Raw genomic sequence first — 27,319 nt, 5'->3', positions numbered from 1 at the left:
ATAGGTTTCAGTACATTTTATCCCAGATAAACCACGTATCTATTGATCAGATATGTCTGAAACCTTGGCCTGCCAGTTAGAGCGGTGCATACCCAGATGGCACCCGCCTGACACAGACAGTCCAGGCCTATGCTCTGACGCCAACAAAAGGCAAAGGACGGTGTGCGTATATGTCCACCATGAGAGCTTTTACTTACTGCAGTATGAAAGACACAAGAGACCCCAAACACTTAGGGGCTGTTTAGGAAGCCTGGAAAAAGAGATGTTTTCTGTTTCACTGCACTATGCTCTATTCTGCTGATATATGCTCCTTAAAAAAGAACACTACAGAGTCAAGCGATGGAACATAAATGGAAAAAAATCAATAGCTTGAGAAAAAAGGGCAAAAAGGGTCTGTTCTAAAATGGAGTAAACTGATGGCAAAGTTTTTGAGATTTAAAGATTAAAAATCATTTTGAAAATGTAAGCAAAATAGATTTGTCTGAATTATTTTCACCTTTGCTACAGTCTGCTAAGAACCGAGCCAGGCGATTGCCCAGAGTCGCTTGATAAATCCATTCGGAAATGATCATTACCATGAAGTAGTAATGTCGGTCCTACCTCCTCCTCAAGAAGACATCTGCTGGAAGAAATGCATAGGCTACACTTGCTGATCTCCTCCTGAAAATGTTAATTACCTGGCTGCCATGCTAACCACCTGCCTGCAATCGTTTCGAAACCACCACAGGATAGAAATCAGTGCCTCATTGTTACAGACCACCTGACTAATAAAGTACTGAAAGGACTGCCAGGAAAGTAGCATTTTTCAGAACAAGGTCAGCAGTGGAAGTCTGTGTACTTCTCTTCCAGGGGTTTCCCTTGGAACAAATAAAATTACATATGATGCTACTAGATTTGGAAAGGCAGACATGTTTGGAGAAGGGAGGAGCTAATTAAACAGAGGGGGATCCAAGATGTCAGACAATTGGCTGACTGTAGGAACACTCTCTTGTGGTTGGTGGAATTAACACAGGGATTAAGCAGTCACAACACATCCAACACATCACTGGCTACATGCACCGCTGCCCACCCTCTACCAGATACTGGAGCAACAGAGAAGCAGCAAACATCTTACCTAGAAATGTCGTAAGAGGGTCATAGAGACAGAGTATGATACATTATTTTAGAACAATATCTATTTTAATACTTATTGAGCATATACTTCAGTCCAGCTCCCCAGGTGAAAATCTACATTGGGTACTGAAGCATAGCTGAAATTCTTAGTGGAAAAAAATGTAGCTAGCTAAAGCAGGCTGCATTCACACCTGAGCATTTTGTAGCTCAAAGATCAAGGATTGAAGGCATTCAACAAGCAAAATCCCATTCATTTCAATGCCCCTGTTCACACTCAGATGTGAACTGGGGCCATTAAAATGGATGGGATTTTGCTTGTTGAGCATCTTCGAGCTTTGATCTAAAAAACACTTAGCTGTGATTGCAGCCCAATATATATTTTGTAAATCTGAATTAATTTTTGATATGTAGGAGACCACAAACCAATCACATCAATTCTAGCATATGAATTGTGATAAAATGATGCCACTGCAGACAGAAACTTTCCCAAACTATATACACTATATTGTCAAAAGTATTGGGACACCCCTCTAAATCATGTGATTCAGGTGTTCCAATCACCTCCATGGCCACATGTGTATAAAATCAAGCACCTAGGCATGCAGACTGCTTCTACAAACATCTGTGAAAGAATGGGTTGCTCTCAGGAGCTCAGTGAATTGAAGCATGGTACCGTGATAGGTTGCCACCTGTGCAATAAGTCCATCCGTGACATTTCCTTGTTACTAAATATTCCACAGTCAACTATTAGTGGTATTATAACAAAGTGGAAGCAACTGGGAACAACAGCAACTCAGCCACAAAGTGGTAGGCCACGTAAAATGACAGAGCGGGGTCAGAGGATGCTGAAGCACACAATGTGCAGAAGTCACCAATTGTCTGCAGAGTCAATAGCAAAAGACCTCCAAACTTGGTGTGGCCTTCAGATTAGCACAACAGTGTGTAGAGAGCTTCATGGAATGGGTTTCTATGGCCGAGCAGCTGCATCCAAGTCTTGTATCACCAAGTGCAATGAAAAGTGTCGGATGCCGTGGTGTAAAGCACGCCGCCACTGGAGCAGTGGAAATGTGTTGTCTGGATTGACAAATCATGCTTCTCTGTCTGGCAATCCGATGGAAATGTCTGAGTTTGGCAGTTACCAGGAGAACGGTACTTGCCTAACTGCTTTGTGGCAAGTGTAAAGTTTGGTGGAGGATGGATTATAGTGTGGGGTTGTTTTTCAGGGGTTGGGCTTGGCCCTTTAGGTCCAGTGAAGGGAACTCTTAGGCTTCATGTACACGAGCAGCTGCTAAACTTTTTTTGCAAAGCTCCTAAACTCAACCCCATAAAAGCCTGTGTGTCCATGTGCAAATAGGCTTTACACAGAGTTTAAGGGCTGTCGTGTTTAGGTGAGATTAAACCTCCCTCTCCTGAACATGAAAGAATCACAGTCAGGATAGGAACGTTTTGACTGCCGACTATGGGAAAACGTAAAATGTAGTAACAACACGCCAAAACACAGCAACCGCGATACCGCTTTTTTGCAGCGATTTGCGTTTCCCAGTGGCCGGCAGTCAGTGTAGGCTCGTGTACAGGAAGCCTTAAGTTGTCAGCATACCAAAACATACTGGTCAATTTCATGCTCCCAACTTTGTGGGAACAGTTTGAGGATGGCCCCTTCCTGTTCCAACATGACTGCTCACCAGTGCACAAAGCAAGGTCCATAAAGACATGGATGAGCAAGTTTGGGGTGGAGGAACTTGATTGGCCTGCACAGAGTCCTGACCTCAACCCAATAGAACACCTTTGGAATGAATTAGAGTGTAGACTGCGATCCAGGCCTTCTCGTCCATCATCAGTGCCTGACCTCACAAATGCGCTTCTGGAGGATTGGTCAAACATTCCCATAGACACCCTCCTAAACCTTGTGGACAGACTTCCCAGAAGAGTTGAAGCTGTTATAGCTGCAAAGGGTGGGCCAACTCAATATTGAACCCTACGAACTAAGACTGGTGTGCCATTAAAGTTCATGTGCATATAAAGGTAGGTGGCCCAATATTTTTGGCAATACAGTGTAGTTGAAAAGGGCATCCGAATCCGCACTGGTTCACAAAGACAAAAGCCGCCAGCACTATATTCTGATACAAATAAGCAAAACATACATATAAAGTGCAGCATTAAAAATATATCTCAATTATTATAATAAAAAGAAAAAGCAAAGAAAACACTGTGAAATGAATAAATGAGTCCCAGTATAAAAGGACCGCCGCCATTTTGGAAGTGGGAACACGCGGCTTTTCTGCCATTATACAGCGCTGTATTGGATCCTCTTTTATGCAAGTGCAATACTTTGGCTTGAATAAACTTTGCATAGGATTTTACACTATGGGAAGCACTTTTGCTCTATGTACATGCCCATTACATGCTTGACATCGATGATCCATACGGAGTGGGTGAACGCGGTCTGACCTACAGTTGGAGGCTGTTGAGGAGGCTGGAGCAGTTGCGATTACATTTCTGCCCAATTTGACCATTCTATAACATGATGGTCAAATTCATCTGGAAAGCCTTCTTTGAGCACTGAGTGGGGTGACACACGTAGCACTTATTATTATTATTATTATTATACAGTATTTATAAAGCGCCAATAGTTCGCTCAGCGCTGTACATTACAAAGGGGGACAGAACATGTGACAGAACAATACCAATACAATGCAAAACATGAGGGGATCAAGGGCCCTGCTCTTTCAAGCTTACAATCTAGGAGGGAGGGGATGGTGGCACAGGAGGAGATAGCTGTGGGGGATGGAGTGGTAGGAAGAGTGGAGGAGGTCGGCAAGTTAGCAGGGGGCGGGGTAGGCTTCCCTGAAGAGATGGGTTTTCAGGGTGCGCCTAAAGGAGAGGAGAGTAGGTGATAATCTGATGGGTTGGGGCAGGGAGTTCCAGAGGATGGGTGACACCCTGGAGAAGTCCTGGAGGCGGGCATGGGAGGAGGAGACCAGGGAACTAGAGAGAAGGAGGTCTTGTGAGGAGCGGAGTGTGCGTGCTGGGCGGTACTTGGATATTAGGTCAGTGATGTAGTTCGGGGCAGTATGGTGGACAGCTTTGTACGTCAGCGTTAGGATTTTGAATTTGATCCGTTGCGCAATCGGAAGCCACTGGAGGGATTGGCAGAGGGGGGTGGCGGAAACGGAGCGGTTGGAAAGGTGAATGAGTCTGGCAGCCGTATTCAGGATGGACTGAAGCGGGGATAGCCAGCGGCGAGGCAGGCCAGTGAGGAGGGAGTTGCAGTAGTCGAGTCGTGATATGATGAGGGAGTGGATGAGCTGTTTAGTGGTTTCTGGAGTTAGGAACGTGCGGATTTTGGCGATGTTGCGGAGGTGGAGTCTGCACGAGTTTGTTAAAGAGTGGACTTGGGGCTGGAAGGATAGGTTGGAGTCCAAAATGACACCAAGTACTCTGGCCTGCGGGGCGGGTTTGATGGTGGCGTTGTTGGACATGATGGAGAAGTCAATGGGGGGTGGTGTCCGGGCTGGAGGGAAAGCACTTGGATCATCCTAGTAATTAAAGACACATGATTGCACTTAAGGACATTTTACAGTGTCCTTTGACACTGGGACTAATTTATTCACTTCACAATGTTTTTTTTGCTTTTTATTATATTAAGATATTATACAGGATTTATATTTTTAGCGCTGCACTTTATATGTATAAATATACTGTAGTTGTCATACAGCAGATATAACATCCAACTGGCCAGGCCTGGAAAACATATACTAAAGGTGTGTACAGACGGATCAAAATTTGACCGGTTCAGCAGGGACCAGCCAAGTTTCGACCTCTGTGTGGTCAATCAGACCAATTTCTGTCAAACAGCCACACTGGAAAACGTTTATTCAATCAATGTATTCTGACAGTGGAGAAGTCCTGCTGTCAGAAAACAATGGCACAGTGGGGAGGATTTATTCATCCACCTTGGTTCTGTGGATGGAGGAATCTGTACATTCTTTTTTGTTAAACCCGCTGGCTGAACGATAAAAAACTATCCATATATACCCAGCTGTAGCAGACAATACAAATATTGCTTAGTTGCTTTTTAAATGACAGATATCTTCTATACTGGGAGCAGCACAGTGTCTCAGTGGTTCTGCCCTGCAGCACTGGGGTTCCAGTTTGAATCCTGGTCAGGACACTATCTGCATGGAGATTGCATGTTCTCTCTGCACTCGCTTGGATTTCCTTTCACACTCCAAAAGCATGCTGGATAATTGGTTCTTGTTTAAAATTGACTCTAGTATGTGTATGTAAGAGAGAGACCTTATACTGTAAGATACTTGAGGGCAGGGGCTGATATAAAAATATACAATGTTTAAAGAACTGTATAAATGGTAAGAGCTATATAAATGCCTATAAAAACTAAACACAGAAACAAAAAGATATGATGATAAAGCTTTACAATGATGTCACATACAGGATTATATTTCAGAAGAAACCCCTTTATTGTGCCTAACTGAATGGAAACATAAGCAGTGTTACTGGAGGTGACGGATCCACCGAGAGCTTGTTCCAGGTCTATGGCCCCTGAAGTCACATGACACAGAATGATATAGTCACATGTTATGTCAGTGGAAGTAGCTGGAATCGAGATTTCACGTATTAGGAGATGGCTTGGCCTCTAAATGCAGGGCTATTTTTTCTATTTCTTTTTGGCAAGTAAAAGCCCTGCCAATTAGGTCACCTCCATTGTCTGAGCTTTGAAACCTCCAGTTTGCTGAAAAGCAAATATGCAAATTGGATTTCAAGCTGGTTTAAGCAAGCACATGATTGTCAATAGAGCATTATCCAGGGGAGAAGCCTTGCACAAAGTCTGGCTGTGCAATGTAATTAATTATCAATACTATCATTGTTGGCAGTGGCCAGTTCCTTCCCTTATCCTCATTGCAGAGAGAGCTGGGGGGTCACTGGAGGTCTCAGTCACTGAATGGGACTTGACAAACTCGCTCCCAGGCTCTGCAGGAGGTCAGTGTGTGCAAAATCACAACTCATCAGGGAAAGGAAAGATCCAGCTGAAAACACAATTTTCTTTCCCATGAATAGGCATGTTGACATATTGTAGAAGTTGTAGATATGTATATAAAGGTTTGTAAAGTTTGTACTGTATGAAAAAATGACATTGTTTTGTTTGTTCCAGCCTTTGTACTCACTGTGGAGATCTGTCCTCACTTCCTGTGTGGTCACCAAGGCAGGAAGTGAGAATTTATCAAATAGGACCATGGCAGTAAAATCTGTGCTAATGCTTCCACACGCTTTCCAATATGTAAAAATGGTTTTGATTTTATTTACTGGGGAGATTTAACAAATACTCAGACTGAACAATTGCGTCTTGTGTGTTTCACATCTGTCATAGCATGCTCTGAAGGACATTGTGTTGCTCGCAGTCAGGTTCCAGCAGTTACTGGTCTATACTTTGTTCCTGTGTACACAGGTAAACATTACGGCCTACGGTGACAGAATTGTGATATCTGTGGTGAAGAATGTAGGGCACTGGGACTTATTACATCCGTTACTTCTCCTGTACAAGATATTTGTGTAGGACATCAGTCATCCTTTAAAGAGGTTCTCCAGGACTCCACTTTGTCACATTAGGGGGTATTAAAAAATGTACAGCTCACAGCACATTAACTTCCAGCTTCTACAGTCTGTGCTAAGTTCTTATCCATCTAGGAAGAAGTATTTGCAGCCAGACGTATTCATTAAAGTGACACTAAACAATATTCATTTTCTCCAAAAATACTTAATGGCCTCGTAATCTATTTTTCATAAAGTCATTTCTCTCAGTTTCTCTGCCTCCTTGTAACATAATTGGTGAGCTCACAAACGTGTTTGGAAGGAGCAGTACATGTTAGTTGCAGTCATTTGCACTGCTCTATGCACCCTACACACCCCATAGTCCACAGTCCATCTTGGAAGCAAGAGAGGGTGGCTACATTAAGGTAAAGAATATCCGGAATCCGCTGCACTCTTCAATCTTTATTCATTATTGCTAAAATCCAGATCACAGGGTCAGGGACAACGAGGGTAACGCATTTTACGCTGAAACGTAGCGCTTATTCATGACCACAGTGGTGGCTACTTTCCTACACACAGTGGGACCATGGAGGATGAATGTAGTTACCCTCTTACAGGAAGTCAGATCACTGCAGCAAAAAAAAAAAATAATAATGCTGAGATCTGGAGGAGGCTGAGAACAATAGAAAGAACTTTTTGAGATAAGGCCTGTTCACACATATATGTGTATTAAAATGCATGCTAATGCTCAAAAAAATGAATGCGCATTGCCGTCCATTTCCATCTGTGTTAACACGCACTTTAATGTGTGCTGAGACGTGATTTTATGCACGTTAAACTGCTATGGGTCCTTGTAAGGGCCAAAAGAATAAAAAGCTTTTTTTTTTCAATAGATTCGCATTGCACCGATGTGCATTTACTTGCATTGCGCTGCATTAAAATGCAGACATATAGCAATGCACTGTAATGCACATGACACAAAGGTTGTGGTGTGAACAAGACACATAAAAACAACCTATTTCTAGATGTCCTTGCAGTGACCTACATTTTTTTTCTGTGCAGTAAAATGCAGGTCACTGCAGTGTGTGTGAACAGGGCCTTAATAATACATTCACACATAAATAGATTTTTTTGTAAAGCAGAGGTTAGAATAACTTTAAACCAAAGAAACACCTCTCCTAACAAGTCGTCCAAGCACCCTGATCTCAGATAAGGTCTCATACACTCCACAGTTCTCTAGAAAAGAATTAGCTGAGGGCTGTAAGTCACTGATCAGACCGCTCTGTGGAGAAGTTAAAACAATTTCACTTTATGCAGAAACAGCTTTTGGCAAAAGATAAAAAGCTGATTATCTCTCTGTTAAGAACTATACAACTCAGCACCCTTGTCAGCCAGGGTTTCAATCTCAGACAGATGGAAGGTGCTCATTGCCTGTTTCATCAGATCATTCTAGAGGTGAGACTGCCTATTCTTTAAAAAGTACCTAACCTACAGCAAGCACCAATGAGAAGCAGAACAGCGAGGGCATCCACAGATCTCCTTCTATAGGTAACATCACCACAAGGGGAAATAGCAGAATCCCATTGTCATTACTGTAATGGGAAACTTTCCTGAGTCCCGGGCTGTTATATAAGAAATGCCTATTGTGTCTGCTTCTCATAGCAGAGATAAAGCAAGTGAAACTGCACACTAATGACTGTGACCTCAATGGGAACAAGTCTGAGGCCACTTCCCTGTTATCCAAGAAGCTCATTAATAATTTACCATCATTATCCACTGCCTGCCTCCTGAGGGAGAGGAAAGATTACTAGTCTTCAATATCACATCATAATCCAGCTGTGAGTCTGCAGATCAATAACTAGACCAGACATACAAGTTATAAACAGTGCAGGGAAATGACCACATAAAACTAGATTGATGGGTAGAAACACTGAAGCATTCAGCAGATTGCAGAGCCATTCCTACAGCATCCCTCTCATCTCCCCATTATATTTCCCTGCCCTTCAGGCTCCCCTCACAGATCTTCCCTCACCTAGCAGGAATCAGTAAAATCCTCTCCAGACTTGTATGTTAAAGAATCTGTCCCCAAAAATATTGCTTCAAAATGTGGCATTGGACACACTTTTTTAAAGCACTCTGAATGCCAATCAGAGCACATCTCAATAAATAAAATGATTAGCTAACAGTCCTGTTCACACTGTTGTGTTTGCTTTGCTTCAAAAATGATAACCTATGTTGGTTTCTTGGTGCTTCAAAGCATATCCTAAGCCTCCATAGAGGACTATGACAACACTCACCAACAGCACCTGCAGAGAGGTTTTTATTCAGTTAGCTTTGCTTTGCATTGGAGGTATTGCAGGTATGAGAAACCCCAGGATGCACTGGGAAACCAATAAGTGAACCGGTAAAAACATCATCAGCAGTCACTTTTGGTTCATGTGCATATATTCTGGAGGTGTCTGGTGCAGAAAACATCTGGTGTGCAGCATGGAGCAGCAGGAAGGTGAGCGAGCTCTAGAATAAAGTGGAGCAACTAGCAGATAGCACACATGGTGTGCAACATAGGAACACTATAGTGGAAGGTGAGCGGGTACAGGAGAGAGAGGACTGAGCGGCAGAAGACCAGCAGAGCTTGGAGACCAGAGCAGGAAAAACTAGAAACCTCTACTAAGCGGGGGATCAGTAAAGCTGGGGGTAACTACTGAGCGGGGGATCAGCAAAGCTGGGGGTAACTACTGAGTGGGGGATCAGCAAAGCTGGGGGTTACTACTGAGCGGGGGATCAGCAAAGCTGGGAGTTACTACTGAGCGGGGAATCATAAAAGCTGGGGGTTACTACTGAGCGGGGGATCAGCCAAAGCTGGGGGTTACTACTGAGCGGGGGATCAGCAAAGCTGGAGGTTACTACTGAGCGGGGGATCAGCAAAGCTGGAGGTTACTACTGAGCGGGGGATCAGCAAAGCTCAGGATACTACTGAGCGGGGGACCAGCAAAGCTCAGGATACTACTGAGCGGGGGATCAGCAAAGCTCAGGATACTACTGAGTGGGGCATCAGCAGAGCTGAGGGTACTACTGAGCCAGGGGATCTGCTGAACGAGCATAGTAATAAGCTGGGGATCTGCTAAACGGGGGTAATAATGAGCTGGGAATCTGCTGAGTGGGGGTACTAATCATCTGGGTTTCTACTGGTCCCCTTAAAACAAATAGAAAATCAATACCTACACTGCATTTGCCAAGCTTCATAAAGCTTCAAAAAAGCACCACGGAAGCATCAAAAAACATCAAAAAAGCATGTTGAAGCGGTAAGCACTTTAATGTGTATTAAAGTCAAAGCAACTGTAAATGAGTCCTAAAGGTGTACACAGAGAACAATAAAACAAATGTCTCCCTGGGATTTATCTCTAGTTCTCAATGCCCGTACCAGGGAACCCTTTGAAACCTTAGGAGAGGCTAGTTTGAAATGGGTTAACTCTCAAGATTACCTTCTTATTGGCTGTCGCTTCTGACCTAAGCTGGGTACACACTATGAGAAAATCGGATGGCTGGCAAGCATGCTTTCTTGTGTATGAATGCTATGTTTGTTGCCACCTTCTTCCGGGTCAGTCTTTGCTTCTAATCACGTGCGCTTTTCTCCATTTGATTATTTCCGTACGATTACTGTACACATTGAGTGAAACTCGGACATTGTGTTCACAAGAAAAATTTTGGACTTTGTCCTTCGGAAATGTTCGTTGGAAAGTTGTATGTCAAAACTTGTGTACACACTATATGAAAATCAAACAATTGTTCCTCAAACAGAATTTTTCTCCTGATTTTCATATAGTGTGTATCCACTTTTAGAATCCCTCTATAGCAATGATCCTCTTTTGAGGATCCTGGAAGACAGGGTTATCATTAAACCAGATCCCTTATGCTTGCCAAACGTTTCTTCTGTTTTTCACAAATCTCAAGCAGTTTTACCAAGCTTTTGCAACTGTCCTTGAAATAAAGAGGAGGAAAGATTTAGCTTTCTTGATGGCAGAAGATGTTTGATTCATTATTTGGATGTGACTAGGGAATTTAGGAATTTCTCTCAGTTATTGATTCTTTCTAGTGGATCCAGGAAGGGTTCAAAGGCATCCAAGAGTTCCATCGCCAGATAGATTAGAGACACTGTTATTTGGGCATATAGATTTTCAGGTCAAGTGCCTCCTACACAGATTAGGGCTCAATCTGCAAGGTCATTAGCTACATCATGGGCTGATAGAGCAGGAGCGTCATGGAAAAAAATATCTAAGGTGGCAGTTTGGTCTTCGTCCCACTCATTCGTCACATTCTCTAGCCAAGATCTCTCCTTCAGAAGGAAGGTTCTACAGGCTCTGGTTCTCCCCAACCCACCAAGATATGGAATATTGCTTATCCTCTCAAGTAAGCGGTCCTGGAAGATGAGGGGGGAAAACCTCCGTTAGACTTACTGGTAACATTAATTCCAGGAATCTTCCAGGACAGTATCCATATTCCCACTTTGAGTTGTGTTTCTGGGGATATGCCCTGTTTTTTTTCTCTTGTGCATGTTGGTGGAGGGTTCTTTCTCCTCAAACAACTGAGGCACAATGGAGGGGAGGGGCTTTTTAAACTCGTTCTGATTTGTGTTTCCTGTGGTGGGTGGAGCCTATCCTCTCAAGTAAGCTGTCCTGGAAGATTCCTGGAAATACCATTACCAATAAGTCTAACGGAGGGTTTTCATTTTGGATATCGTAAAGGGGGGGTTATAACCTTCTTAGCTTTTTTTTTCCATCCCATTGGGGAGATTTACCTGCAGTTCCTGTCCCATAGCCAAAGCAGGAAGTGAGAGGAAATCGCTACACATTAAAGAGAATCTATTGGGGTGCCCCCAGGTCAAGAGTCTCCCTACTGAAAAATTTAATCTCTATTACTGTTCTGGGGACAAGCCAAAATTTGGGATGTTGTTTTACTTTCACTTTTGATGATAATGGTAAACAGGACAAATAGAGAGGGTGAATCTCACTAACAAGGGAAGGAGGTAGCAATAAAATCCTAACTAGTGTTCTACTCACTTTCCACTCGCTACACAATTTTTATTTTTATACTTTAGGTGCCTACTTGCATTGTTTTTTCTTTTGATGAATATTTTTTTATTGACTTTGAAATGTGCCTCTGAACTTACTAGAAAATGTGACTACTCTAGGAAGAGTCACTTTGCTAGCACAGAACCCTCCGTACTTGCATGTCATAGCACTCTGCTCTTCTGGGAATGTCTAATTACTATCTGTGCTGGCCTAGTCCCTTTGCATCATCCCCTCACCTCCCTACATCATTTTTTATGTAGCTGGTGGAAGCATAAAGGAATATTATTAAGCAGCAACCCCGATGTGTGTGCCTCAGTGGACACTCAATGCTTATTTTATTGGCCCTCAGCTGTAACTGACAGCTCACTATGTTGCCAATTACAAAGCCTGGTCTGCTCACAACCCTCCCACATTTTTTCCATCAATGACATGAGGACATCAGTGTGTGGAAGAAGCTTCTCTGCACCCCTACACTTTTCTCATGAGCTGATCAGATGTCTGAATTTGAAGGGTTTGGGCTGACCTTGGGACCCCCTCCCCTGGCAAGGTGCCCCCTCATGTTGTGGCCTGGTATGGTTCCCATCCCCATTCTTGGCCAGGCTCCATGCTCATAAGGATCTGTTGTAGATTTTTGTGGGTGACCTCCTGCTTTTTTTCTTGATTATTTTTTTTTTTTGCGCAAGGTTTCCAAATCCATATCAGACCATTAACACTGTCCTCGCCCATTTGCTAACATTCATCTGTCAGCCAGGAATCCCACAAGCACTGAGCTGTTGCTGTCACATTTATCAGCGATAGGAATATCACTGCTAAATGTTGCAATCTAAGTTTTAATTTTACAAAGTGGCTAGACCAAGAGACAATTAACAAGTGTTTATTTTTTCGTGAATTGACTTTAATGTTACATCACATTTTTATTGCAGTATTTACTGCCGGCAGTTACTGCATTTGTGTATTTACCGCAAATATGGTATTTATCTGTAGTCAAATGACATTTTACATTTTGCATGCAGTATCCTATAAAACACAAATTTGGCATGTGATAAACTTTGCTGAATTGAAACCAGTATTTAGTAATAAATATCTGTTTACTATCCAAGTTTGACAATACCAGAACTCTAATATAGCTCTCCAGTAGTAAACACAGACAGAGTTGAATATGGTTTTCTATATGGGGAAGATGTGTCTATGCCAGTGCCACAATGGACTTCTAAACGAATATTTCTATATATGTATAACAGCAATTTTGAATTATTTGATATTTCAGACACTACTGCGCAGAAGTAATAGATGCTCATACTACCTTATAAAATTAAAGTAGAAGTCCACTTTTTAATTTGTACCTACAGGAAAGCCTATAATAAGGTAGGTACAGTGAATGTCTCCTAAAACGTGCTATGTTTAGGTGATATTAACACAGCATGCAGCCAGTGCTGTCACCAGCGCATGCGCTCTGAAAGGACGGCATACTCGTGCCGTACCTTTAGAGCTCTGTGCTGGGGCTCCATGCACATGCCCCAGCTATTCATACAGCTGGAGTCCACAAACCTGGAAGAAAGACCGGGTGAAAATGGATGCGCCCAGGAGCTGTGACAGCGCTGCACTGGAGTGCTCTGTGTCCAGACAAGTCTGTCATAATGAGCAAGTATTCGGTGCATACAAGTACAATATGACGTAAACCTGCAGGGTCCCAATTATTTTATTTTTTTTAATCTTTGTGGCGGATTTCTACCGCTTTAAAGTGTCACTAAACCCCAAACCCTGCATTCACTATATCTGGTCTCCCACAGTACACAGAACATGGAAATGCAATTATTTTAGTAAATATAAACTGCTAAATACCTTTTCTTATCAGCAGTATAGAGCAGTCTTGTGACTTCTACCAATGTCCAGCAGAGCACTGGTTAAAGCTTGTAGGTGGAGTATTCATTCTCCCCTGAATGTCCTATGAGGACCCCTGACCCTCTGTCTGGACAGTACTGATTTGCCCCCTGCTGAGCACTCTCCCAAGAATAAAAAAACTCTCTAGCAATACACACCAAACTGAGCACGTGCAGCCTTCCCCCAAGGCTCTGTTCTATCAGGAGATGGACTGCAGACTGTGGAAGGGGAGGATCAGAGAAGACAGGATCAAACATCCTTTTTTTACACAATGCAGAGGCTTAACCCCTTAGGTTCCACATTGAGTATAACAAGCATGCTTTACTGCATATACAGACTGATTTTACTGTTGTGGGTTTAGTAACACTTTAATTCTGGCAACCATAAAGTAATTTTACTATTCCATGTTAATGGCTCCATTCTTGTGGACAGATCGAATTTAAAGAGTATGTAAACCCAACATTTCATATTCCTGATATGTACCTGCTATACAATGTTCTTATAGGAAAACATATCCTGTTCTCTTTGTACTGCTTCCTTTGTGGGAAATCCCTGGTGCTCCTGCCAGTCCCACTGCTGTTCTACTAATAACTGACCACACTAAGCATGACAGCACAGCAAGGTCAGTTCTCTAGCTGTGCTGAGAACTCAGCCTGCTCTCCTCCAATGATCAGACTTCTCCTGATACAGTTCTCTACCTCCCCTTGCACAGCCATTCACTGGGAAGATCAGTGGTGTAATGCAGTTTCTCCTCCCCCACCTCTCTTGAGCTCCTTATGCAGCTGAGAACAGAGGGTATGTGATCACATATAAAACAGGAGAAAAGGATATTTATAAATGTTTTCTATATCTATACACAAATGTTTTGCCCTTCATTCCCATTTCCTATTTTAGTGAGTTGTTTTACAAGGTGAGGGTTCACATATACTTCAAGAAAGTGAGTAAAATCTGCCTGCATACATCTGAGTAGTTGCTACAAGTAATAAAATCAATGTTCCTCCACCAGGGGACCAGTAAGAATGCTTTTCCTTAATATCAAGCAACATGCCACTGGATGACAACAAGACAATTTAATTATTTAATATGATATTGGAGAAGAACCAGGGTGTGACTAATTAGCAGTCATTATCATCATTAGTGGTGTTAAAGTTCTCACAGTCAGCAAAGCATGAGACACACCATGAAGGGTCTCCTGCACTTAGGGCTGCCCTTCATTAGGAAGCTTTTTATAGAGGGGAGGTGTTGTACATGGCACCTCAATGTATGTGCTAGAACTGTGATATCCATATATAATGAGATGTCTTCATTTCCCCACTTCCATGTTCACTCCATGGAGGTCAACTGATGTTCATCTTGTCTGGCAAATGCATAGTTAAAGCTGAAAGAGCTAAATACATAGACTTCATTTATATTATAAGGGAGATGTTTTTACCTGCCACATGATTTGTATTTCTGTCCATCCAGTCCTGAAATGTACATAACCCTGCCACACAGTACCATCCTGCCTGGCACACATGACCTGTGAATAGGGGGAGAAAATCCTGTGACTGATCAGACTCTCCTCCATTCACAGATCATTTTAAAGGCAGCGTAATCAGTGAAGGAAAGAGGACAGGAGGGGGTGGATCCCCATCATTGGATCACCATTAGTGCAGCTGAGGCTGAAGACGCAATGCTGTTAAACCCCACAGTGCCTGGAAGTTCAGCAGCAGGAAAAGGATGGGGCAGCCCTTCATTGCAGATTTCTACAGAATCCAGCAGCTTGCACATGGTGGGAAATACTTCATTAAAGCAGAGCTCTACTCAAAAGGGGAAGTTCTACTTTAAGGACTGGTCCCCTGCTCCCTGTTAAGGATTGGCACCTTTGGGGAGCGGGTACCTGAAATTGATTTTACTGTTGTGGGTTTAGTAACACTTTAATTCTGGCAACCATGAAGTAATTTACTATTCCATGTTAATGGCTCCATTCATGTGGACAGATCGAATTTAAAGAGTATGTAAACCCAACATTTCATATTCCTGATATGTACCTGCTATACAATGTTCTTATAGGAAATACTTCATTAAAGCGGAGCTCTACCCAAAAGGGAAGTTCTACTTTAAGGAATGGTCCCCTGCTCCCTGTTAAGGATTGGCACCTTTGGGGAGCGGGTACCTGAAATTGACAGGTACCTGCTCCCACTTCTGCAGAAAATCGCCAAGGCGATCGAAAGCTGAAGCTACCCCCCCCCCCCCCCCGTCTTCTGGGACATGCAACAGGTACCAGACTACGGGACCATTCAGAAAGTGCAGCGCTACTCTCACAGCCAGGTGCCCACACTGAAAATGTCGGCACCGGGAACACAGGATGGCCGGTGAAACAGGATGGGGGCAGGACACCGTGGGATCCAGGGACAGGTGAATGTCTGTTTTTATGAAAGTCAGCAGCTACGGTTTTTGCAGCAGCTGACTTTTATTTTTTTTTACAGTTTTACTGGAACTCCGCTTTAAGCTTAAGTAACATAAACTGTAGAGATTTTTTTTTTTAACTAAAAACTTCAGCTTTAAAGGCAGTTGAAACATAACAGACTTATTGGCCGGATCACCAGGTGAAAATAAAAGGGGAAAAAAACAAAACAAAAAGAAGACTGCAGCTACTACATCTAAGGTCTCATTCAGACAGGCACTGACATCTGTAGTTTATGAATGAGTGCCTAGTTAGTGTAATGTGCATGTAATGCAGCTCTGCAATCATTAATTTATCATTATAGCGCTACCCAAATCCAAATATTTATTATATTTCAGCTTGCCAATTCTTATGGCTCATTCGGACAGGTGCTGGCACCCGTAGGTCATGAATGAGTGCTGCAGCCACCAGATGCTGTGTGCAGGCATTCCATTCATGTCTATTGGGACACGGCGGCTACACGGACACAGTCGCTCATCCCAATCTGACAGCCATGCACTCTTAGCAGCGGCAAATACAAAATGCCTCAGTTTGGGAACGCTCACCTGCACCTGTCAGACAGAAATGAGCAACTGTGTCTGTGCAGCTGCTGTGTCTCAATAGACATGAATGGAATGCCTGCACACAGCATCTGGTGGCTGCAGCACTCATTCATGACCTTCGGGTGCCAGCACCTGTCCGAATGAGCCCTAAGAATTGGCAAACTGAAGTATAAAAAAAAATGTTTTGGGTACCGCCATAATGATGTACAGGCGTACCTTGGTTTACGAATTTAATGCGTTCTGCGGGACTTTTTGTATTGCAAAACATACGTAAATTGAATACGTGGTTTCCCATAGGAATGCACTGAAAACCAATTAATCTGTTCCGGAGGTCAGAAAAAAAGTAACAAAAAGTCTTTTATCTGTTCAACACTCTTTATAAAGTGCACTTTAAAGGCATAAATACTGTACAGAGACATAAGTAAAAATTAATTCGTAAATGCATTGAAAACCAATTAATCTGTTCGTATTGCGAAAAAAATCTGTAAACCGAGCCATTATTTTCAATAGATTTTCATACGTAAACAGAAACTTTTACCATTTGTCCATTTAGACGCCAAGTTTTGAACCTCTTCCAAATCTACGGTGCCCTTCCACAAAATTGCTCCCTAGGATCAGGCTTACCAATGGTTTATAAATGGGAAGTATTACTAGCACAAATTCCTATCCAGCTTTTTCTTTTGAGACCTTAGGACAGGACCCCTCTGTAAATTTCAGATGGGGTTATTTTGCAGTATACCTGCAGCTAAGCCATGTTATCATCCACAAAATTCAATCATTTTCCCAAGCAAGATTGTAATAGACTAATACAATAATAATTTTCTAGATAATTTCTGCACTTTTACCCACAATGCAATACATGTCATGAAGAAGAGAAGGAACAAAGAAGACAAGATAGAATGAGAAAAAGGGAGAGGAGAGAGGAAAGAAAAAAGGGAGGAGAGAGGACAGAAAAAAGGGAGGAGAGGGAAAGAAAAAAAGGAGGAGAGGGAAAGAAAAAAAGGAGGAGAGAGGAAAGAAAAAAGGGAGGAGAGGGAAAGAAAAAAAGGAGGAGAGAGGAAAGAAAAAAGGGAGGAGAGCTCAAACAGCACAAAGAGAGAGATAAAGAAGAAATCAGGTGGAGAGAAAGACAAAGAGAAGGAGGGAGAAGAGAAGAAAACGGAGGCCGATAAGAGAACAAAGGTACTCATATATACCAGGAGTACAAGGGATGGGACACACGGCTCATTTCACATAACACACAGGATTGCAGAATGCACAGAGATGCCCCCCGACTTACAGGCAGCGATGCGGGGGCGGCATATAGGTCCAGTTATATGATGCAATTTACAGCTCTGACGTCCTACTGAACAGGATGGAGAGATACGGCCCACTGCCCTGGCCAGTCTTCTTGCCAGTCTGATCGATATCTATTTAGCAACAAGAAGCAGAATGAAACATTGCTTCCTAAAAGAGGCTTTTAACAGTCAATGCAAGTAAACGAGCGGTCAACAAAACGCAGTTGTGAGGTCAGTGAAGCAAGGCTGTTGTGGAGCAATTAAATGCTCACTAAATGAGGCTGTGGGAAAGAAAAAATGAGATGTCAGCAAATGCTGCAGCTGAATCTCCAGCCCAGGAATTGATGGATTTTTTTTACACCGTCCTACACAAGATTCCTTTCCTGAAAGATATTAACCTGCTCATAAAGCTATACAAACCAGTCTCTGCCTCCCCCCACCACTAATAACTATGTCCACAATTAAAGGGCCAGTACAACCAAGTCTGATGTTTTGGCCATTGGTGAATGCTGACAGGATAAATAATGCACACTTTTCTGGGGAATGTTCCTGCCTGGGACCCTCCGTGACACTGAGACACTAATACAAATCTGTATTGGCTGCAGTGGGTAGGCGGAGCTGGGAACCCCAATGCAGAGATTTCAACACAAGAGAGAGATACAAGAAGCTCAACCTGTTGGCATGTAACCTATACTCCTACAACACTGAATATTTATTTATTTCAGGTACTTATATAGCGCCATCAATTTACGCAGCGCTTTACATATATATTGTACATTCACATCAGTCCCTAACCCTCAAGGGGCGTACAATCTAAGGTCCCTAACTCACATTCATACATACACATACTATGGACAATTTAGACAGGATCCAATTAACCTACCTGCATGTCTTTGGAGGGTGGGAGGAAACCGGAGTACCTGGAGGAAACCCACGCAGACAAAGGGAGAACATGCAAACTTCAGGCAGGTGGTGCTATGGTTGGGATTCGAACCAACGACCCTAGTACTACCAGGCGGAAGTGCTAACCACTAAGCCACTATACCAAATGGAGAACACGACTATACAGAATTTTCCTAGAAGACTAACAAATGCATGCCATCATCAGAGGTGCTTGTTATCATGCTCAGACATTACAACCAATGAGTGGACACCATTTTCTGTGAAGCATGCACCACAATAATCTGTCAGCTAGTTCAGGGAGCTGATTGAGCCAGATCTGCCTTCACAGATCTGTGACAGATTTGATGGGGCCAACATCTTAGTCTAGGTTCACACCTATGCATTTTCTGCTACGTTTTGCAGAATGCAAGTGTACAATCCAAACGCACACGTTCCTGCGTTAGAAATGGCTGTGTGTATAAGTGGGTGCTGCAGCGACCATCGGCTGGAACAGGATCCACAAGGGAGAATGTCACCAGCACACCGAGGATCAGCAATATTGGTCCAAATGTTTTAATGAATGATCACATAGTTACAGCAAGGCAACATTTCGGAGTCTCGCAGGACCCCTTCATAAGGCATGTAACCATGTGTCACATGCCTGATGAAGGGGTCCTGCAAGACTCTGAAACGTTGCCTTGCTGTAACTATGTGATCGTTCATTAAAATTTTGGACCCATATTGGTGATCCTCGGTGTGCTGGTGACATTCTCCCTAGCATTTAGCAGAAACGCATAGTAGTCCATTTAACATGATTTCCTATGGGACAGGTTCACCTCTCCATGTTTTCACCCGGTGTGTTTTTTGGCAAGGGTCAGGGACTTTTTTAAACGCAAAACGTTGCATTTTTGGTTCCATAGACTTCAATGGAGACACTGCAGAAAATCATGTAGTGCGTTTTTGTTGCGTTTTATTTTGCCCAGCAAGTTAAAAAAAACACACACACAAAACGCAACAAAAACGTGTCAACAATGCATGTGCAAAAATGCACTACAAAATGCACTGCAGAAATGGATCAAACACAAACTGCATAGATGTGAACCTAGCCTTAATGCCCACAGTTCTCAGAAACATCTGATTATTTATAGCTGCCACAGGTGTTTCATCCAGTTCAGCAATATATATCGGCCCTTGAGGATTGTTATCCACCAAACCTGGAAAGAAAAAAAATACACTGCCCTGTCTCCTCCTTCTATTGACCTTTCTTGGAACTGAAAGTACAACTAAGGGCTCCCCGCTGGCTGTATAAACAGGGCCAAAAATCATGAGACAAATTCTCCTTCATTTATATCTCACACGTTCCCCCTCCCAGACACTGCAGCTCACAGTGGGAGGTTTTGAGCAACAGCGGCAGAGCTGTCAATGTAGAAAGCAATAGGCAGGGCCTGGTGTGGTGGGGCTGACTGACAAGCTACAGTATGATAGCCACACAACCAGGGGCGGACTGACCATTTGGAAACTTGAGCACTGCCCGAGGGCCCGGGGTCAGTAGGGGGCCCCATGAGATGCCCCTGGTACCTTTTTCATAGGCTTTTTTGAGTTTGGGCAAGGACACAGGGGCCCCATGATCCCCTATTGCCCGGGGGCCCCATGAGTTGTCAGTCCGCCCCTGCACACAACCCACCACATCTTTTCATTCCACTGTAGTTCAGGCACAGCTTACATGACAGTGATAACTGCTTAGAATTCAGAAGGTGGTGGATTTCACTTTGCAGGGGGATTAAAAGAAAACGATTTGCACATGAATTTACTAATTAGCACTGCAACACATTTGTTTGGATGAGAAGCCACATCGCTACTGTGCGCAGTCTACACTGGGATAGACTTATCTAAAAAGTAGTACAATGAAGATGCGCAAAGTGCTTCAAACCTACAGCAACCAGAATCAATGTTTATCAGTTTACACGGAGCAGAAACCTAAAATATCATTGCTGACTGGCTGCTAGGTATTGCCGCATATTACAAGGAAACTGGCTGCTATGGGCAACAGCTTAGTTTTTTTACAAATTACCCCCATTATGCTTGGAAGGGTAGGAGCTCTGCTAAAATGTAGGTGGAAAACCCATAAAGAAACCCTTCAGAGACAAGTAAGAGAAAACAGGTTTACATGAGAGGATTAATGAGCACTGAAAACCCTGCGCATTCTGTCACAGAGATCACTTCCAGAGGCCATACTTTAAAATCCAAACCTCAGAAGTAAAACCGCACATCGACTGGAACAGCACAAACAGCCGACACAAAGCTGAAAACAGTTTAATGACTTCGCCGAGAGGAAACCTATAAAACGCTGGAGACAGCGGCTCCGCTTTATTAATATTCACTTCCCCTCGTATCAGAATAATTTGATTTGCTCATATGTAAGTTTTATGGGATACAATCAGCAGCACGGCCAACCGCCACTGAATGTACATTGTAATGAAAAAGGTCAAAGGCACATCTGCAGTCTAATTTATTGTAATGGCTCTCCCATCACCTCTCAGGTCCAGAATAAATGGACATGCTGGTTAAACTTTAAAAAGAACTGAGTAAACGCATCACCTTTAGTGAAGTGAAAGTGCTCTTTATTATGAACATTTCACATAGGCTACACATGCACAATTCATATGAAGGAAAGTTGTACCGTGGTCACAAGGTACCCACACATGGTAAGCCTGATGTATCAACATGTCCATGTACTAGGAAATGGAGGCACTTCCCTGACAGCTACCACTTGTATTTAAACCTGCCCATATCTTGATTGGTGGCTGCAACCAAACACTCCAGTTCTTGGTTAGCCCACATTGTTGATACATCAAGCTCAATATGATGGAGATCCAATCCAGCTCATTCAGAAAATAATTCTCTAGTTGGCTGGAACCCAACATCCCATCTGCCATCTCTTGTCTTTGGTAAGTGGGAGTCACTGTCAACCTTTAATCTAACTCCAGTACTTAATTCTTCATAAATATACTGTTGATTCCACCCACATGAATACTGAACTGGACAAAATGTTTTATTTAAATACATGGATTAGCCACAGATTTATGGCCACCCACCTAATACTGAGTGGTTCCCCCTTTTGCCGCCAGATCAGCCCCTTTTGCTGCTAAAACAGCCCTGACCCATCCTGGCATGGATGCTATTAAACCTCTGAAGGTATGCTGTGATATCTGGACCAAGCTGTCTGTATCAGATTCTTTAAGTCTCATAAGTTGTGAGGTGAGGCCTCCATGGATCACACCTCTTTTTCCAGCATATCTCACAGATGCTTGATTGGATTGTGATCTGGAGTGAATGTGGAGGCCAAGGTAACACCTTAAACTCATTGCTGTGTTCCTCAGACCATTCTTCATTCAATTTTGCAGTGTGGCAGAGTGCATTCTTCTGCTGAAAGAGGCCACTGCCATCGGGGAATAGTGTTTTCATGAAGGGGTGTACTTGGTCATCATCAATGTTTAGGTAGGTGGTTTGTGTCAAAGTAACCTCCACATTAATGGCAGGAAGTTTTCACAGCAGAACATTGCCCAAACCTTCAACACTGCCTCCACCAGCTTGGCTTCTTCCCATACTGCCTCCTGGTGCCATCTTTTCCCTAGGTAAGTGATGCATCCAGCCATCCATATGATAAAAAAAAAAAAAACCCTTGATTCATCAGACCAAACCATCTTCTTCAATTCTGATGCTCACATGCCCATTGTTGTAGGTTCTCCTGGATGTGGACACAGGTTTGCATGGGCACCCTGGCCGGTCAGCACCTATGTAGTGCCATACACAACAAACTGTGATGCCCATTTTTTCTGCTTTCAACATATCAAGTTCACAGACATCATGTTTACTTGTGGCTTAAAATATCTCACCATGTACACAGCTTTGGTTATTGAAGTCAGACCACAGGAGTAGAGCCAGCCACAAAAGTTATTGTCTGAGTCTGCATTCTGCATAGATATACTGCACAACTGTGAATTGTGATCTTCCTGAACAGAAATGGAACAGATTGTTCAAAAAGACCCTCAAAGTTGTTAGTAAATCTAAAAGGTAATATGTGAGGCTAGCCTAAATTATTCACAGCATGAAAGCAGAGCAGTCATTACCATTTGGCCAGAAAGAAGTCCACACCTTCTGCCTCCTGAAAGCCACGTGACCCACTGAGGAAATTGTGCTGTACAAAACGTTTTGTTTTAGAGGAATCTTCCTTTTCTTTGGCACCATAATCACCAATTATAAATATCATGAACTGTATTGCATACAAGTTTTTTCTCTCTTTTTTTTTTTTTTCTCTTTAAGTCCCGTGGTGTAGTGAACACACTCACAAAACTAGCACCCAGTGCAAAAAAAAAAAAGTGAGCACACAAAAAAGTACACAGGGTGTACATCCAGCCCTCCTCCGAAGAGAAAGGGCCCTAGCCCTGATCCCTAGGGGTGCAAGGCTCCTGACGGGGACTGAGGCGCTCACTAGGTCCACCTGGCTGAAACCAGGCGGACCCCTTTCTTCAGGAGGCCTGCCAAAGCAATGCCACCCCGAGTACTAAGTGGGGCTCCCCTGAAGGGAAACACCATGAGAGGAGGAGACTCTGACCAAAAGGCCATATGCCTCCCCCTCCCAAGACTTTCAGGGCATAAAAAAATTCCTCTGATCCGGACCAAAAGGCCTGGCCCTAGAGGCAGGTGCGGAAAAAAAGCATGACTGGTGTAGTGACCAAGGTGCCTAAAACTCAAAGTGAGCTCCCTCACCGTGAGAATTTTGGCACCCCTGGACTGCTACTCCAGGGGTATATACACCATGGCTTCTTTCTCAGCCCAGCCTTTGGCCAGACCAGTGTAGCCCCATCCCTACCAGAAAGGCATCAGAACTTAGAAAGCTTAGGGAAAGCCTTGCCTACAACCAGGGACAAGCCTAGAAAACCAGGCCAGAATGAACCTGGGAGGAAAAAGCTCCCCCACAAATCTCACCATTCCCACCTAAGTACATCATAAGAGGTACTAACCAGCACCCCTACCCAACAGAAGGAACCAGCATTCCTTCTCCCGAAAAGTGATAAGAACAGATACTACACATGATCTTAGCCAAAAAGCAGGAGAACACCATATGGGTAATGCTGCCAACTTCCAGGGTCATTTCTAGACTAGGCTGAGTTCACAACTTTGTGCCATTTGTTGCAGGTTGGGATGCTCCAGTGACAACTATTCTTAATGGCATCCCAAAGTGCCTTACTATTATATGTGTGTTTTAGCACACCACAATGTGTGTGTTGTGTTGCGTTGCCTTTGAAATGAAACTAAGTGCACAAGTTTTGGTGTGTTTTAGTAAGTCCATTCAAATGAATGGGCTGTCCTAATATGACACAAGGTAATGTGTGAAGTAACACGTCAACATGCTTGGTGTAAATGCACTGCAAAAGCAAGCACCCAGCTATACACTAAGAGCTAGAGGCAACAAATATAGTCAGTCTTTGGACATCACAACAAACCTTTCATCCAAGTATTACAAACCACATGCATCCAGATTTCTTGTCCTACCTTGTCCATACACATTGGAGCATGAGAGGGAGGCTGCCCAGCTCTGCATCATATGACATAAAGCTGCAGTTTGCTGACTGCAGTATTGAGAGTTATCATTGCTTTTGAGGGGAAAAGAGCTATGCAAACTCCCTCTTACAGTTCAATGTGTGGAAGGGGCTGCAGGGGCTCAGAGAGAGGACATGTTTGGAACCCAGGGAACAAACTTACTGCTGGGCCACAAGCTTAGGCAGCCTATAGATGATTCAAATTTCTTTCCTTCCACCATGGGTGAAATGAAAGAAAATCCCTTTATTCCTCCATCAACAGTGTTGATAAGGGAATCCCTCTCACAGTGCTATTGTGGTCTCCTGGCGGGGAGCCTTCCTGGCCGGCAGAACATGATTACTGCTAGTGGTTTTAGCCACTGGCAGTAATTGCATGTAAAAATAAATTGACAGGCTGGCTGTACCCAAGTCAACTAATGGATCGAATTGGATACACTCAGCCTACCCATATACATGGATCAAAATTTCGATGCATATATGGCTGGCTTTAGACTCAGAGCCTTTCAAAAGATGAGGATAATGGTAAGTGTGGGGATTTCGTTGGAAGTCAAGAGATAAAGATTTTTGCCAGGTAGCAAATAGACCAGGGTTTCTCAACCAGGGCTCCATAAAACCCTAGGGTTCCCTTGGAACTTGCTAGTGGTTCCTTGAGCAATATCTGCCTCTCTGCCTCATTGACGCCATTGATCTTTATAGCTATCTTTAAGGGTGTAATTCTTCCCAATGACTTCAGGTGTAAGGAGCATTCTTCCCACTGACCATCACACTAATGTATCTTAAACTGTAGATATAGTAATATTTAGCAGGGGTTCCTGGAGACTGGAAAGTTATTTCAAGGGTCTCTCTGTGTTGAAAAGGTTGAGAAAGGCTGAAATAGACTATCACCAGGAAATATGGAAACATTTAATGTTTCACTGCCATCAAAGCTTTATGAAGTGCTAAATGATATATGAATCAAATATTTCAGTTACTTAAGAAACATCATAATGTATACTGGTGACCAATATAAGGGTATGTGGTAAACAAAGGCAGCTATAGGAGAATGTGGAAAACTAGCAGACACAGCTCAAGGTCCTGATATTTTACCAGCTGTAATAACAAATTTACTCCAATGACATGCTGGCAGGGAATTTGGCACTAGTACGTGTATGTATAAGAAATAGGGACCTTAGATTGCATGCTCCTTGCTTGAGGGCAGGGAATGATGTAAACATGCAACATGTAAAGTTGCTGCATAAACTGTTGGGGCTATATAAACATGTATAATAAAATTAAATAAAATAGACAGGCCTCTATATAGGCTATAGGCCTGGGCATACATCAGGAAGCCAAGGTGAGGAAACATCTGGAAGTCACTTATGGAAAGGAATCTACAGTGTTTATATTTGAATGAGGCTTGGTTATTGTAGACATAAATCAATGTGTTCATGATTTATAAACCCTTATATTATAAAGCATACAATATGTACAAGACAATAACCATATTTGACCAATACACATGCAAGCTTTGACGCTTTCTTAGTTATTGTGCATAACAGTTCCCTCTGAATACAAGTCTATCTATTTGCTTATACTGAGTGAAAACAATATCAGCAGCTTATCCTGTAATCTCAGCAGGGCTGCCAAATGCACAGTAAATATGAATGTAGGCACTAGAAGTAGGACCAATAAACCTGTGTAGGAATACTACTATGAAACTATGGAAGAGCAAATGTGTAGAATGTCAAACGTTACAATAATCTTTAGATTGTAAGCTCCACGAGCCGGGCCCTCCTATTCCTTCTGTACTGAAATGTATTGTAATTGTACTGTCTCCCTGATATTGTAAAGCGCTGCACAAACTGTTGGCGCTATATAAATCCTGTATATTAATAATAATGACATAAAAAGTGTACTTACGTAAAATACAATACACGCTCCCTCCTAAAGCAGAATCATGGTGAGATCCTTTGCACAAGGGGAGTTTGAGAAGAGGCGAGATGACGGGGTGGATTCCCAGAGTCCGGAAACACAGGAAAGGTTTCTCTCCAGGTGCTGTGTGTTTAACCCTCTCTGCTACATGTCATTCACAGGGCTCTCCAGACCATGGAGGATAAAGGCGCTCATGCAGACTCACAGTGACGCTGAGTGGGCATCCACAGAACAAGTATGGCTGCCTGTTCCTGGCTCTGTCCAGAGTGCTGCATCCCGCATTTCATTCTCACACGCTGAAAAGAGATGGGAACAGGCTGTGAAAGAGAACGCGGAGCTTCCAGCAGCAGGGGGAGTGAACACAACAATGGATGCAGAGAGCAGTGAGGTCACGTTCAGCTGCATTCAGCCAAGAATGTTATTCAGCTGGAGCAGGAGATGGGGAATAGGAGTGGTGGGAGCAGAGCCCAGCAATCTCAGGCAGTTCCCACCAAAACCGGCATCCATGTGGCTCTATATAATCTCACACAATGCTCCGACTCCAGCGTGACGCATTCATCGCACAAACACTTAGCAATTGAAAGAAAAGGATCATGGGAAGAACAATCTGGCAGCATCTTGTACCACAAAAAGAAGCTGGAAACTCTGTGAAGTCTTTATCATGAGGCTTTCTGCAGTTACATCATTCATAGATGCCAATCTTTTAAAAGGGGTGCTCCGAATACATTTTGATTTAACCTTTGTAATGAAGCAAGCCCCAACATACATTTTTTCACCCCCCCCCCCCAACACTTCCAGAAGAGAGATCCCTTCATGATTATCAGGGTGCTGCTCCATATTCTGTTATCTGTGGTACCTGTAAAGCTGGCCATAGATGGTTTGAATCTCAGGCGGTTCAGCAGGGACTGGCGGAGATTCAGATCATCTATGGGCAGGCTGATTTTACCCAGCTCGATTGCTGTACCACTTGGGTACAACCAGCATGTTGAATGTATTATTCAATTATTGTCAGCAGCTATAATCACGATCAATAAGCACTGTGTTCTAA

The 27,319-nt window shown here is 43.2% G+C and overlaps 1 protein-coding gene across 2 annotated transcripts in view; it reads right to left on the bottom strand.

The window, feature by feature from the left end:
- The window catches only part of ARHGAP32 (Rho GTPase activating protein 32), a 291,658-nt gene extending 264,908 nt beyond the window's left edge, over positions 1–26,750 (bottom strand). Inside the window, exons 1-2 of one of the 2 annotated variants that reach the window (XM_089652090.1) lie at positions 26,260–26,750; positions 17,878–18,007 (exon numbers count right to left, since the gene is read on the bottom strand). The gene's annotated coding sequence lies outside the window, so the exon portion shown is untranslated. The remainder of the gene's footprint in view (positions 1–17,877; positions 18,008–26,259) is intronic. The other variant, XM_089652091.1, reaches the window with a different exon arrangement.
- Between the last annotated feature and the right edge of the window lie 569 nt (positions 26,751–27,319).

This window comes from Staurois parvus, unplaced genomic scaffold (genome assembly GCF_062004578.1).
Source record: "Staurois parvus isolate SC_StPar_1 unplaced genomic scaffold, SC_StPar_1.0 ptg000671l, whole genome shotgun sequence".
Taxonomy (NCBI): Eukaryota; Metazoa; Chordata; class Amphibia; order Anura; family Ranidae; genus Staurois; species Staurois parvus.
Note: the sequence above shows the minus strand (reverse complement) of the source record. Positions and strands in the feature narration are given on the sequence as shown.